General features: G+C 40.7%; 1 protein-coding gene across 1 annotated transcript in view; it reads right to left on the bottom strand.

Moving 5' to 3' along the window:
• The window catches only part of LOC108788010 (catenin alpha-2-like), a gene marked incomplete at its 3' end in the record, with an annotated part of 1352655 nt that overhangs the window by 52767 nt on the left and 1287440 nt on the right, over positions 1-12448 (bottom strand). The gene's annotated exons all lie outside the window — the stretch shown is intronic.

The raw sequence follows: 12448 nt of genomic DNA, 5'->3' as shown, positions 1-12448 counted from the left end.
CACATTTGTGGGGGGGGGGGCACAATTTTCTGTTCTTGCCTCGAGCGCAAAAGGAGCTAGCTACGTCTCTGTAGTTTCCCTTTCATATCAGAGTCCTATGTTCAGAAAATGTTAAGGCACCCATAAGGGAATACATACTGTTTGTGTGATTTGTTTTGTTCCGAATTAAAATTTGGACAAATATTGGCAATTAGAGAAATCTATCACTCAGGTCCACTCCACTGGATTGACATTGTGGGATTTGGGAAGGGGGGGCATCTGGGTGCTCCCTTTATCAAAGATTAGGAGTACACAACACACAGGGTGCAGGAGTGAGAGGCAGGAGTCAAGTGTATATAATGCACAGAGCACAGGAGTTAGGAATACAATACACACAGAGCGCAGAGGTCAAGAGCATATAATGCACAGAGCTCAAGTATTAGTAGTGCAATACTCACATAGAGCGGCGGGGTGAAGAGTACATAATGAACAGGGTGCAAGGAGTCAAGAGTACATATCACACTGGGGTTAAAAATCGGGATTACATAATGCATGGAGTGATAGAGTGAAGGAGTAAGACATACTGGGGGGAATTTATCGAAGCAATTGTGACAGTTTTAGCCTCTTAGATCATTTTTGTTATGTGCAAATCTGTCTTTTAACATGTGCGCCTGTTTTGACCAGAGCTTACACTACTTTTTCAGTTGCATGTTTTTTGCACATGTTTTGCACCTGTTTTCATCTGCACTTGTTCTGCGGCTGTCTGAAACTGGAGCATCACCTAAGAGAACAATCACAACTTAAGAAGATCTCGTGACCACTTCTTCAAGATCCGACAGTTAAGCTTGTTGCCTGGAGTTACAAGTCGTCTTTTCTGGAGTCTATTAAACCCCATTTATGAACAACATTACACTAGCAACATAAATCTGGTGCAAAGTGCAAATATTTTCCGTGGAAGTTCAAACACTTGCACCTGCTATAATAAATTCCCCCCACTGTATGTACTGTATAGAGAGCATGGATCAGGAATATGTAATGTACAGAGTGCAGTGGTCAGAAGTGCATAACAGACACAGTGCAGGGGTCAGGAGTACATAACACACAGAGCCCAGGGGTCAAGAGTACAAAATAATGCCCCTCCCAATTTCCACGCAGGTTTCCCCTTGGCTATGTCAAATGACACTTCAGAGCCAAGGAGGAGTCTAGCACTTTCCTTGGCTCTGCATTGCCACTCTTAATTTTAGGTCTGTAAGGTGGGGATGGAAAAAATATATGGCTATATCAAAAAATTAAAAAGTGACTGGTTATGGGGCACCAAGTAGGAGATGTGGGGCACCAAGTAGGAGATGTGGGGCACCAAGTAGGAGATGTGGGGCACATGCCTGGCATTATTGATCCCAATGCAGACTGCTAGAGGTCACTGCCATTGCAGCACATTTACCAATCTGATTCTCCACTACTAACTGCTGGGGTCCAATAAATACCAAAGAGCCACACGGAGGTGCTTTGTAATGTGCAGAGTTTTGTGGCATTATATAAATAAATATATTGTATTTTTATTTGTGTTTTCATTTTATGATCATTTAAAAAGGGAACTTGTATTAAAGTGTTTGTTTTCCTCCATAATCCCAACTTTTGCTGCAGCTCTTTTCAGAGGGCAGGCAGACAGAAGGATTCAGTGCACGTTATAAGGTCCAAAAGCCGGTGGCAATGCTACGGGCTTTCAGATGTTGCTGCTTAGACCAAAACACGCTGTTACTGGCAGATATGAAGATGTTTTAGCTTGCAGTAATAGTCCTGCAAAGACAGCCCCAGGCAATGCTGCAGGCAGGCAGGGTCACTAGGATAGCAGTGGAACACAGAGAGGCTCATTGACAGCACAATCAATAGTGACATGAGTTTATATTGACAAGCTCATAAGTTAAGAAACTGTTATTATGGAAAAGAAAATAAGTCAGGCCGGGAAATTATATTCCAAATGATCTTTCTGAGCAATTTGTGTTTTGTCGATAGGATTTTCAGTGGGCACATTATGAATTGCTGGTTGCCAGATAGAGAGGTAGGCAGATGATGAAGATTCAGATCCTCTGAGTAAGCAACTTGTAATGAGGTTGTCTTAAGTGCGTGTTTTCCTTTTAATTTGTCTTAAAGGAAACTTGTCAAAATTAAATGTATCATTGCCTGAAAGCAGACACCGCAAGGTGCCTGTCTTTACCTCTTACAGAACTTATGTTGTATGTCTAAATTGCAAAGCAATCAGAAACCTAAAATGGTGGTATTGAACACTTGTAAAAGGATGGGATTAAAATTTCCCTGATAAAACCGTGTGGAAAAATATGATTGCTTACAACAAAATTGCCATAGCTTATTTCCATTTTATATTAAACCTTTTATTAAGCTGTATTTGAGCTGTCAATTTATCTCCCCAGATTCAACTACACAATAGTCCAAATTCTGGTGGTCAATCAAACTTGTGAGTGGTAGATTGTCTAGCTGACGGCAATTACTTTCAATCATATTTGCAATTTCTGGTGGATTAAAAGTGGTTAACATTGACTAATAAATTGCCACATTAAAGTTATTATTCTTAATGTGATAGGGAAACCAGCAGAAAATTATCAATTTCATCTCATTTGGAACTCTAGCCGTCTTCTCCCAACATCTGGGTAGCTTTAAGTGGCAATATTAAATGGAAATAGGGTACCTGCATTTGTGGAATATGGGCACATCAGTGGCATTCTGCAATGGCCAGTGAGACTATCTGTCAGCAAGTATCATAGGATGATATTAGGATGATGGATCATAGGGAGGTTTAGTTGACCGTTTTGCCTGTTAGAACAAATTAGTGACCCATGACAAATATGCACTTAGCCCTGATCTACCAGATGTGTTTCATGTCTAGGTTTAGGCAAGCAAGTTTGCTCAATATGTACGTCAACATAATAATTTTTTTGGACCACAACATATTTTATTGACATATAATTAATGGATTAGTATGTCTGATACAGATAACCCATGGCAATTGCTGTTAGTGTGTAGTCCATTCTCTACAGTCTTCCTATTCGCTTTGTAAATTACAGAATCAAAGGAAAATATCTACACTTTCCATCTGCTGCACTGCAGAAAATTACCCTTGCATTAGAGCCCAGTTTAAAGAAGAACATAACCAAGCATGCAATTTCACTTGATAAAAGTCAATACAGTATATATACACACTATATTGCCAAAAGTATTAGGACACCGGTCTTTACATGCACATGAACTTTAATGGCATCCCAGCCTTAGTCCGTAGGGTTTATTACTGGGTTGGCCCACCCTTTGCCGCGATAACAGCTTCAGCTCTTCTGGGAAGGCATCCACAAGGTTTAGGAGTGTGTCTATGGGAATGTTTGACCATTCTTCAAGAAGCACATTTGTGAGGTCAGGTACTGATGTTGGACGAGAAGGCCGGGCTCGCAGTCTCCTCTCTAATTCAACCCAAAGGCGTTCTATCAGGTTAAGGTCAGGACTCTGTCCAGGCCAGTCAAGTTCCTCTACCCCAAACTCGCTCATCCATGTCTTTATGGACCTTGCTTTATGCACTGGTGCGCAGTCATGTTGGAACAGGAAGGGGCCATTCCCAAACTGTTCCCACAAAGTTGGGAGCATGAAATTGTTTAAAATGTTTTGGTATGCTGATGCCTTAAGAGTTCCCTTCACTGGAAGTAAGGGGCCAAGCCCTACCCCTGAAAAACAACCCCACACCATAATTCCCCCCTCCACCAAACTTTACACTTGACACAATGCAGGCAGGCAAGTACCGTTCTCCTGGCATCCTCCAAACCCAGGCACATCCATCGGATTGCCAGACAGAGAAGCCTGATTTGTCAGTCCAGAGAACACGTCTCCACTTCTGCATCCGACTGCATCCGACACAATGCATTGCACTTGGTGATGTAAGGCTTGGATGCAGCTGCTCGGTCTTGGAAACCCATTCCATGAACCTCTCTACGCACTGTTGTTGTGCCAATCTGAAGGCCACACCAAGTTTGGAGGTCTGTAGCTATTGACTCTGCAGACAGTTGGCGACTGCTGCCCACTGTGCACTTCAGCATGCGCCAATCCCGTTCTGTCATTTTACGTGGCCTACCACTTTGTGGCTGAGTTGCTGCTGTTCCCAGGTGCTTCCACTTTGTTCTAATACCACTAACAGTTGATGGTGGAATATTTAGTAGCAAGAAAATTTCACAGAACACCTGAATCCAATGATTTGGAGGGGTGTCCCAAAAGTATATATCATTTAAAAAATATTTACTATCTAATATTAAAATATTTAAATGTTAAAGAAACATACTTTTTCATTGTGTCTGTTTCTAAATGCTTGTACACACATTAAACCGGTCAATCACAATCTACTTGTTGATCAAGGCCATGTTATGGGTAGTTAGTAACCCTGTTGTGTCACCCACCACTTATAAGACTTCAAATCCTAACAGCAGTGTGAGCGTAGAGCCAAGGGAAGTCCTAAGTTCTTCCTTCGGCTCTAACATGCCACATGACACAGCCCAGGGTAGACCTGGGAGGACTTCCCTCACTCTTCTGTGCAAAAGTAGAAAAACTACGGCAGTGTGTTAGAGTATGATTTGTCTCTGACATTTGAGCGGGGCAGTTTTGATCCCATCTCCTTGTGGTTGATTGATATCCACCATTTTATGTTTTTAATTGCTTTGAGATTTTGACACAAAATGTAATGGAAAGTTAATTTGCTGTATGAAATTGCAATGTATAAGGCTAGTTCAAGGCTAAACCCTGAGCGGAATAAATCAGTGAGACATCTGCCCATCCTCAAATGAATCACTATGCAATTAAGTTTTTTTTTTTCTGATTGGAGCAATTTGGGTTAACAAAAGTTGAATGATTCGCTAACACCTTGTAAAATCTCTGTATGCAATGGCAAAGGTTTCCAGCAGGAAAAGGTCATCACTCCAAGGCAAAGCTCTACATGGTCCAATCCTTCCCTATTGTGATAACTAGCACAGCAAGAGCATCACCTGAAGGAATGGCTCATGTAGTATATGGCCTGTCTAAGTGGGTGTCCCCTTGTCAGTTTGAGCACAACTTTTTTAGACACTTCACTAGATCTCCTCCAGGCATGCCTTTTTCTAACATAAATATATGCAGTTTGTTTAATTTTCTGGTACAATAAACGTCTTCCATTTAATTAATAGGGTTGGTTGGTTCTGTAACTTCTCAAGATCCCCTGTGTCATATATCACTCTAGTCAAAACTTTTTTTTTTACAGTGAATTTTGAGTTTTGAGTGAATTCCGAGTTAGAACCATGTCAAGTTTTTGTTACTATCTACAGAATGTCCCCAATGGGAACGTCTAACCCTCTTCTTTACCCTGAGGACTAGACCTGTAAGCAAGCAAAAAATTTGGTTCAGTTCAGATTTTTCGGAATTTCATTTTTCAGGATTTGGGTCTTAATTTTGGTATTGAGACACATCCAAAATTGTCCTTAATTTCAAATGAGTTAAGTGATATTTACAAGCTAATTTCCATTGCAGCAAAGTGACAATAGAAAAAAAAGGGATTTTTCTTTTTAACTTTTGACAGTCCATGTTTAGTTTACTAATTTGTATTGAGATTCTAGTCCATCCTGGGAGTGAGCTTGGAGCGGTGTCTACTTTACAACACATACCGGGCCCGCGGGGAGCAAAAGTAGCCACCCTCCAGACGGATGGACAGTGTCAGCACCAATTCAGAGAGGATTTGATGATCTACAGCTGAGTGATACATAAAAAGGGAACATTATTGGTAATAGTTAGGGTACTTGAATGCATTTTTAAGATTTAACTCCTGAGTTTATTGTCAGTTTAAGTTTGTGTATCTTTGATTAATACTTCCAACAGGAAGGCCTCAGGTGAGAGGTGTAGACTGCAGCTTACGTTTTTGAGCTCTGTAAACATATATTATGTATACATTTTTACATATATAAAAGCAGTTAGGGATAGCCTAAAAATCATAGAAAAGGAACCCGAAAGCTCCACCTGCCAGTTCAAAATGAGAATGTAAAATATTCATATACAAAAATCTGTATATTACCTTAAAAACGTGCACTGTATAATTTAGCATAATGCAATTAAATCTTTAAATAAAGAAACTCTAGTACCGTCAATATATGTACTATGAGCATATATTATCTAGCGGTGAAGCAGAGCACTTTTTTGGTGGGTGACAAGTCAGGATATCCATATTTTTTGTCAAAAAACAAATCATACTTTTTCAGCAGAAGAGCAAACCCCCCACCACAGCCCTGACATGAATAAAGCATAATGTTTGTAGAAAAATTGTTCATTCAACCTCGGTGTGCATCCAGCTGCTAAAAACCAGGAAATCCCATAAGATTATGCTTTTTATTTTTTTATTTTTTTTAGAAACGTGAAAAAGAATGTCTAAACGTACGAACATTAACAGAGGAGAGAAAAAAGTAACACCTCGGTCCCCCTGAGAAGCAAATTGCCACATTATGAGAAATCAAAGCTCAGCCCTGCCGACCTTCTCACATGTGTTAATGGATGAAACCTGTCCTTCACTATTAGCATGAACTGTTTTCTGAAGGTTACTGTGGCGCTCTTTGATATTTAAAGTTTGCCTAGCTGAGTGACACTAACAACTTTTGTGCCCCGCAGCCACAAACTGTCACTATTCTCAGCATTGTTCTCAGGGCGCAATCTAGTTAGAGTTTGGCGTATGGGCAGGAGGAGAAAAAAAGAGAAAGGAATTGGTGAGCGATCAGTAGGCTAGATCATTTTTCATGGTACAGAATGACCAGCTGATAAAATGAAAGCAATGATACAGAACTGGAGTTAATAGAGGATGCAGGTGATGGAAATGTTAGGAAGGCAGTGGCTTGGTGGTGAATGTTTCAGTAGTAATTTAAATTATTATGTAGACCTGATCATAATCGTTTACCAAACCTCCCTCTTTCCCATGCCCTTACTTTAAAAGAGAACTGTGGTAAACCTTTTTTTTTTGGCGTTAATTCCCTTTTGGGTCATAGGAGGACATTTACTAATGTGACCCAAACCTCAGCATATTGCATGCTATATGCTGACAGTGCATAGACGCACAATATTGTTGGGATCCTACCCACTGGCTGATTGACAGCTGGCTCTATCTCTCTAGAAGCAATTTTTCTTCCAGTCCACCAGAGCTCAAATAAAACAAATTAAAACTTTCCATAGGGTAGCCAGTCAAAATCTTCTTTATCAAAAAACTAAAATGCACTCACATAAAAACACTGATAGTCCGCTCTCAACAACACCGTTTCTCCTCCGGTCAGTGCTCCTATCACTTCCGTTCCAGCATACGCTTTTAAAACATGAGGAGATTATGGTGACATAGTTTATTAGTGTGGTGCCATTTTGTATATACAGTTGCAGAGGAGAGCCCACAGCCCACAACAGCACACAGCAGATACCATGCTAGTTTCTCTTGGACAAATTTAGTTTCTGGCTGGTGTTGTTGTGGGCTTGTGTTTTTTGTGAATGACAATGTTCCTCTGCAGTTGGGGTCATTCACAACAGCAAAAGCTGACAGTTACTCTTGTAGTAATCTCCTGTGAACTAGCTGGCGGCTGCGGGAGGTCATGGGCTTAGTCCAAAAAGAACAGAGGAAGCAAAAGGCTGCACGGCAAGGAGGGCTGCAGAATGGAGAAGAGGCTGTGGCTTTAGTGGTGGCTGTACCTCCCTTCTAGGAATGCCCGTAATTTGGGGGTGGAACTACAGCCAGCACTGACAGAAATAAAAATGACATTTTATTTCCAAACCACTGCACAGATTTTAAAGAAAAAACACACATTTTAGAAAAAGAAATACACACTTCTTCATAAAAGAAAAAAAATGTGCATATAGTATTTTTTGCATTGAGCCAGTAAAGCATTGCAAACATGATCAGTAGATCGCGGGTGCAATGCACTGGCTACTGCTGACCCTTTCTCCCATCCATGTCCGTACCTCAGTATGGACATTCAGTTTTGTGGCCGGGAGACAGAATGAATGGACTACAAGTGTTGTAACGTCACCAAATTGTATTTCACTAAAACTACAAATCCCTCTGTCATGGTGGCTGGAGGGCCTTGACGTTTTCCTATTCACAGCTCATGTCAAGGGATCTGTGAATGAATGAAATGGCTGTGTGAGCAGAGCCACACACAACCACACCAAATTCCAAACCGAACACAAGCCTGTGGGGAGAAAAACCTCACTATTCAAGGGGGGTCAGGAGAGAACTGGGCGGGGGGTTGCAATCTGAATATAGGTGTAACATGAAACATGGTCGGAAAGGTAAACTTAAAGTAGTATTCAACTCTCAAACTTGTTTTAATGATGAATCCAGATCAAACAAATCTACATTGTCCAGCAAAGCATTGCTTTACATTTTTGCCTAAACGCTTCCAATCATCGTGTTTCTGAGTAGTTGCTTTCAAGTCTCTAAGCGCAGGTTCCCTGAACTTCCTGTCCAGTACAAGATCACAAAGGACAGAGTGGACCCCAGCAACTGTTCATCTACTAGCTTGAAGGGAAGAGGAAGGCGAGGGGTCGGGAGGGGAAGGAAATAGCTTGATTTTCTGTGTCTGTGTGTTTGTGGAGACACACACAGCTCACTAGCACACACAAGGGTAGCTCCATAGCACCCTGTTTGAGAAAGGAGTCACTCTAAAACAGGAAGTCAGTCGAGTGCTCAGGGGACCAGCTGATTCTGCAGGAAACTAAAACTTTTAAAAATCAAGGAGCATCATCCATTTTAAATGTTTTCTTTAGCATTTGGAATAGCTTAAAACCCTTTTGACTTTAATACCCCTCTAAGCCTTTAACGGAGAGAAGTGCTATGGGGGACTTAACAAGCAATTTTAACTTATGGTGAGAGTTATTTTTTAATCACATGACCGGTTGTATAAGATCCAAACTGCTGACAAAGTAATAAGAAAATCCTATGAGCAGTACATTGGCTTGCTGGGGGTGTCCTGTACATGTATAGTATAAAGATAATTCTACCTGTCACCATAGTTGCAAGGAAGCAGCACTTTAGACAGTCTTAGCAAATCGTAGCTAGCTGTAGATTGAAATGGAAAATTTAATTAAACATTAAATTACAAAATGGCTTGTATCAATTTTTAAACAATATTGGTTTTTCTTTTAATACACCAAGGTCTCGAAGCTTTAAAATATTTACATATTCTGCAAAATTTTCTTATCGTGGCAATTTAAATTTTCACAGTATTTTTCCATGGAACCATCACTGCACAACTTGCCTAAGTTTTGCGCAGCCTGACACCAAATCTCAAGGGATCACAAGACTGTATGATATGCTCCAGATAACATTGTGGAGGATGGTGAAACATCCAGAGATAAAGTTAACCATTTGAAAATAAGGATCGTATTCTTCTGAATTATTTCATTCACTTTTGGAGTTCTGCGATTTCTGTTGGCGCAGTAGTGAAGAGATTGGAAAGTTCAGCGGTGTCAGCCCTCGGAATATGTTCAGCAGCCTCTGAAGTCAGAGACAAATTAATACCCTGCTGTGCGGAACATTTCTTTGGTCCTGCCGCAAATGCATTACTGAATAATTCTCAAAACCTGCCCGCCGCCAGAAGAATTGGTCACATTTTGCTCTTAAACGTTACAGTTTTTTTTATTTTCTTGATGAATGCTGTCATTTTTCCAAGTGGAAGACTGTCACTGAAGCTCCAGAAACATATTAGGTATTATTTCTCATATTAAACGTACATTTCGTGATAATCTTGCATTATATGCAGAGGTTTAACAACAAATGGTAAGGCCTTGTAACAAAATCAATGAAGCACATTGGCTTTCTAACCTTGTAAATGTAATGCCACCTGAAAAAGGACAGATCTAGTGCCACCCCGGACTTTGTGTATTGTGCAATAGATAAGCCCTGAATACCTTACTAGGGGAAACTGGTACTAAAATAACTTTGGACTGTTACAAGTAAAATCTACGACACTGAACTTAGGAGTTAAACCTTAAAAATGCATTTAGTTACCTTAACTATTATTAAACATTTATTTTTTTGCATCACTCAGCTGTAGATTCTCAAGTCATCTCTGAATTGGTGCTGACACTGTCCTTTCTTCTGGAGGGTGGCTACTTTTGTTCCTCATGGTCCCTGTGTGTGTTGTAAAGTAGCCAACGCTCCAAGCTCACTCACATGATGAACTACAATCTCAAATTCATTTTTCTAATTTGTATTGAGATTGTAGTCCATCCTGGGAGTAAGCTTGGAGCGGTCACTACTTTACAACACACACAGGGATCATGAGAAACAAAAGTATCCACCATCCAGAAGGAAGGACAGTGTCAGCACCAATTCAGAGATGATTTGAGGATCGATACCCGAGTGATACACAAATAAGATAAATTTTTGTTAATAGTTAAAGTACTTCAATAAATTTTTAAGATATAACTCCTAAATTTAGTATCACTTTAAGTAAGCATGTGCCAAAAAAATATGGAGTATCCAATTCTTTACCTTCTTCTGAAAATGCTAATGGACCAGGTGTGCTGTTGACCCTCTAGCCTTAAAGTTCATCTAAACCTTGACTGGATGACAGCCACAGCCATGCAAATCATTAACAATTACCTTTTTTTAATATAAAATACTGTTTTCAGTTCTTTCATCCTTTTTGTGCATGGCTGGTTTCCTTCAGCCTCTTTTAATCTCTCCATATCTACATGCATTTGCTTACTGACACAGTATTGATCTGTGCAGACCTCCTGATCACGAACACTGGACCATGCTTGGCACAGCCACTTGTAGTCTCTACCAGGGGTGCATGTGACAGGGTGACAATGCAGGAGCACAACTGGCAGACAGTTGTCACCTCATAATAGGAACTACCTGAACAAATGCCTGGATGTCAGGATTACTACTTATTATTTAAATTAAAGCTCCAGATTTGAAATGGTTGAAAGCAAGTTATGAAATTACCTGAACAAGTCAAAAGTACACTGCTATTTTATGTTTTGTTTGCTTTACTACGCACTTTTTCAAATTCAGTAGAGTTATGAGACTTTGCATGATTCACTTCATCTCATCACTTATCCAAGTGGTTTATGGATACCCCTGTATGAAGTGGTTTCAACCAAATTTTCCATTATGGCCATCTAAAACTTAAGTAGACCCTGTACGAGGGGAGAACCTGAGCTGAGTTTTTAACAGATGAAAATCTTTGGCCAGAGAGAGTTTATCACCAGGTGTGTAAGAAAAGGATATTCTTGGCCAAGTGCATCTTAAGGTTTTTATTAGGGATGTTCAGTTACCAGTGTCTGTATAGGTGCAGATACTTGTCATTTTCATGAGAACTACCAGGGTCACAGCGGTTGCAGCTTTGACTGGGCCTTGGCACTCCACCACTGTCCTGAAATAATTAGTCTGTATAGTTATAGAAAAAGTGGCACATGAAAATAAACAAAAAGGTATCAGTAATTGGTGTGTCTCTGATTACTTGGACAAGTATCAGTACTTGTACTTGGTCTGAGAAAAATGGTACCAGTCAATCCCTAATATATAACAAATCATACATTAAAACAGGGATGCAGAAATCCCAGGAGCCCCATAGCCAATGCTCCTTAAAAATGAGAGCTGCCTCCTAACTTTTGAGTTTTTCTCTAGTCTAGTCTTCCAATGGAGCTGTAAAAGTATCAGTACTTGTACTTGTACCAAGTATGGTACTTGGTATCTGATCATTCCTAGTTTTTAATACAGAAGATCATGTGCAAGAGAGAGTTAATCATCAGCTTTTATTTGAAAACACCAGAGAGATTATGTTCTTGTATCTTTCAAGGGGGGAGAATTTGGGCCAGGTAGATTCTATCTTCAGGTCTTCAATGGTAGGAAATCATGGGCCAGGGAGGTTCTATCTTCAAGTTGCTAAAGGGAGGGGATCCTAGACTAGGGACATTCTGGGGTCTATTCACTAAGCTGCCGAGGGCAGCCGAGTGAATGACCGATCTGAAGTGAAGTGAGCCGAACACTGTTCGGCTATTCACTTCAGGCTGGTATGGCCGATTTCAGCCGTACATCGGCTGAAATCAGCCGTACATCGGCTTGCTTCGCGTGGCTTCGGGTCGGCCGAACATGCTCAGCATGTTCGGCCGACCCAAAGTGCAGAAGGAGTTCGACTCAGCCGATCCAACATCTGGATCGGCTGAGCCGAACCTCCGGCAGGCTTCTCACTGCTGTTCGGGCTATTCTTAAAGATGCCGAACAGCAGTGAGTGAATAGCCAAATTTCGGCATTTGGCTCGGCTGTTCTGCTCGGTCCCTCAGAGGCACCGAGCAGAACAGAAAAAGAGTGAAAAAAGTAGAAAAAAGTAAATAGAAAACGATTGTGCAGAGCTAGCAGTGACAGCTAGCTCCGCCCAATAGTTTCCTATTGTCCGGCGGCTCTGCTGCTGTAAAAAAA

The sequence above is a fragment of the Nanorana parkeri genome, unplaced genomic scaffold, assembly GCF_000935625.1.
Source record: "Nanorana parkeri isolate BGI_ZX_2015 unplaced genomic scaffold, ASM93562v1 scaffold299, whole genome shotgun sequence".
Lineage (NCBI taxonomy): Eukaryota > Metazoa > Chordata > Amphibia > Anura > Dicroglossidae > Nanorana > Nanorana parkeri.
Note: the sequence above shows the minus strand (reverse complement) of the source record. Positions and strands in the feature narration are given on the sequence as shown.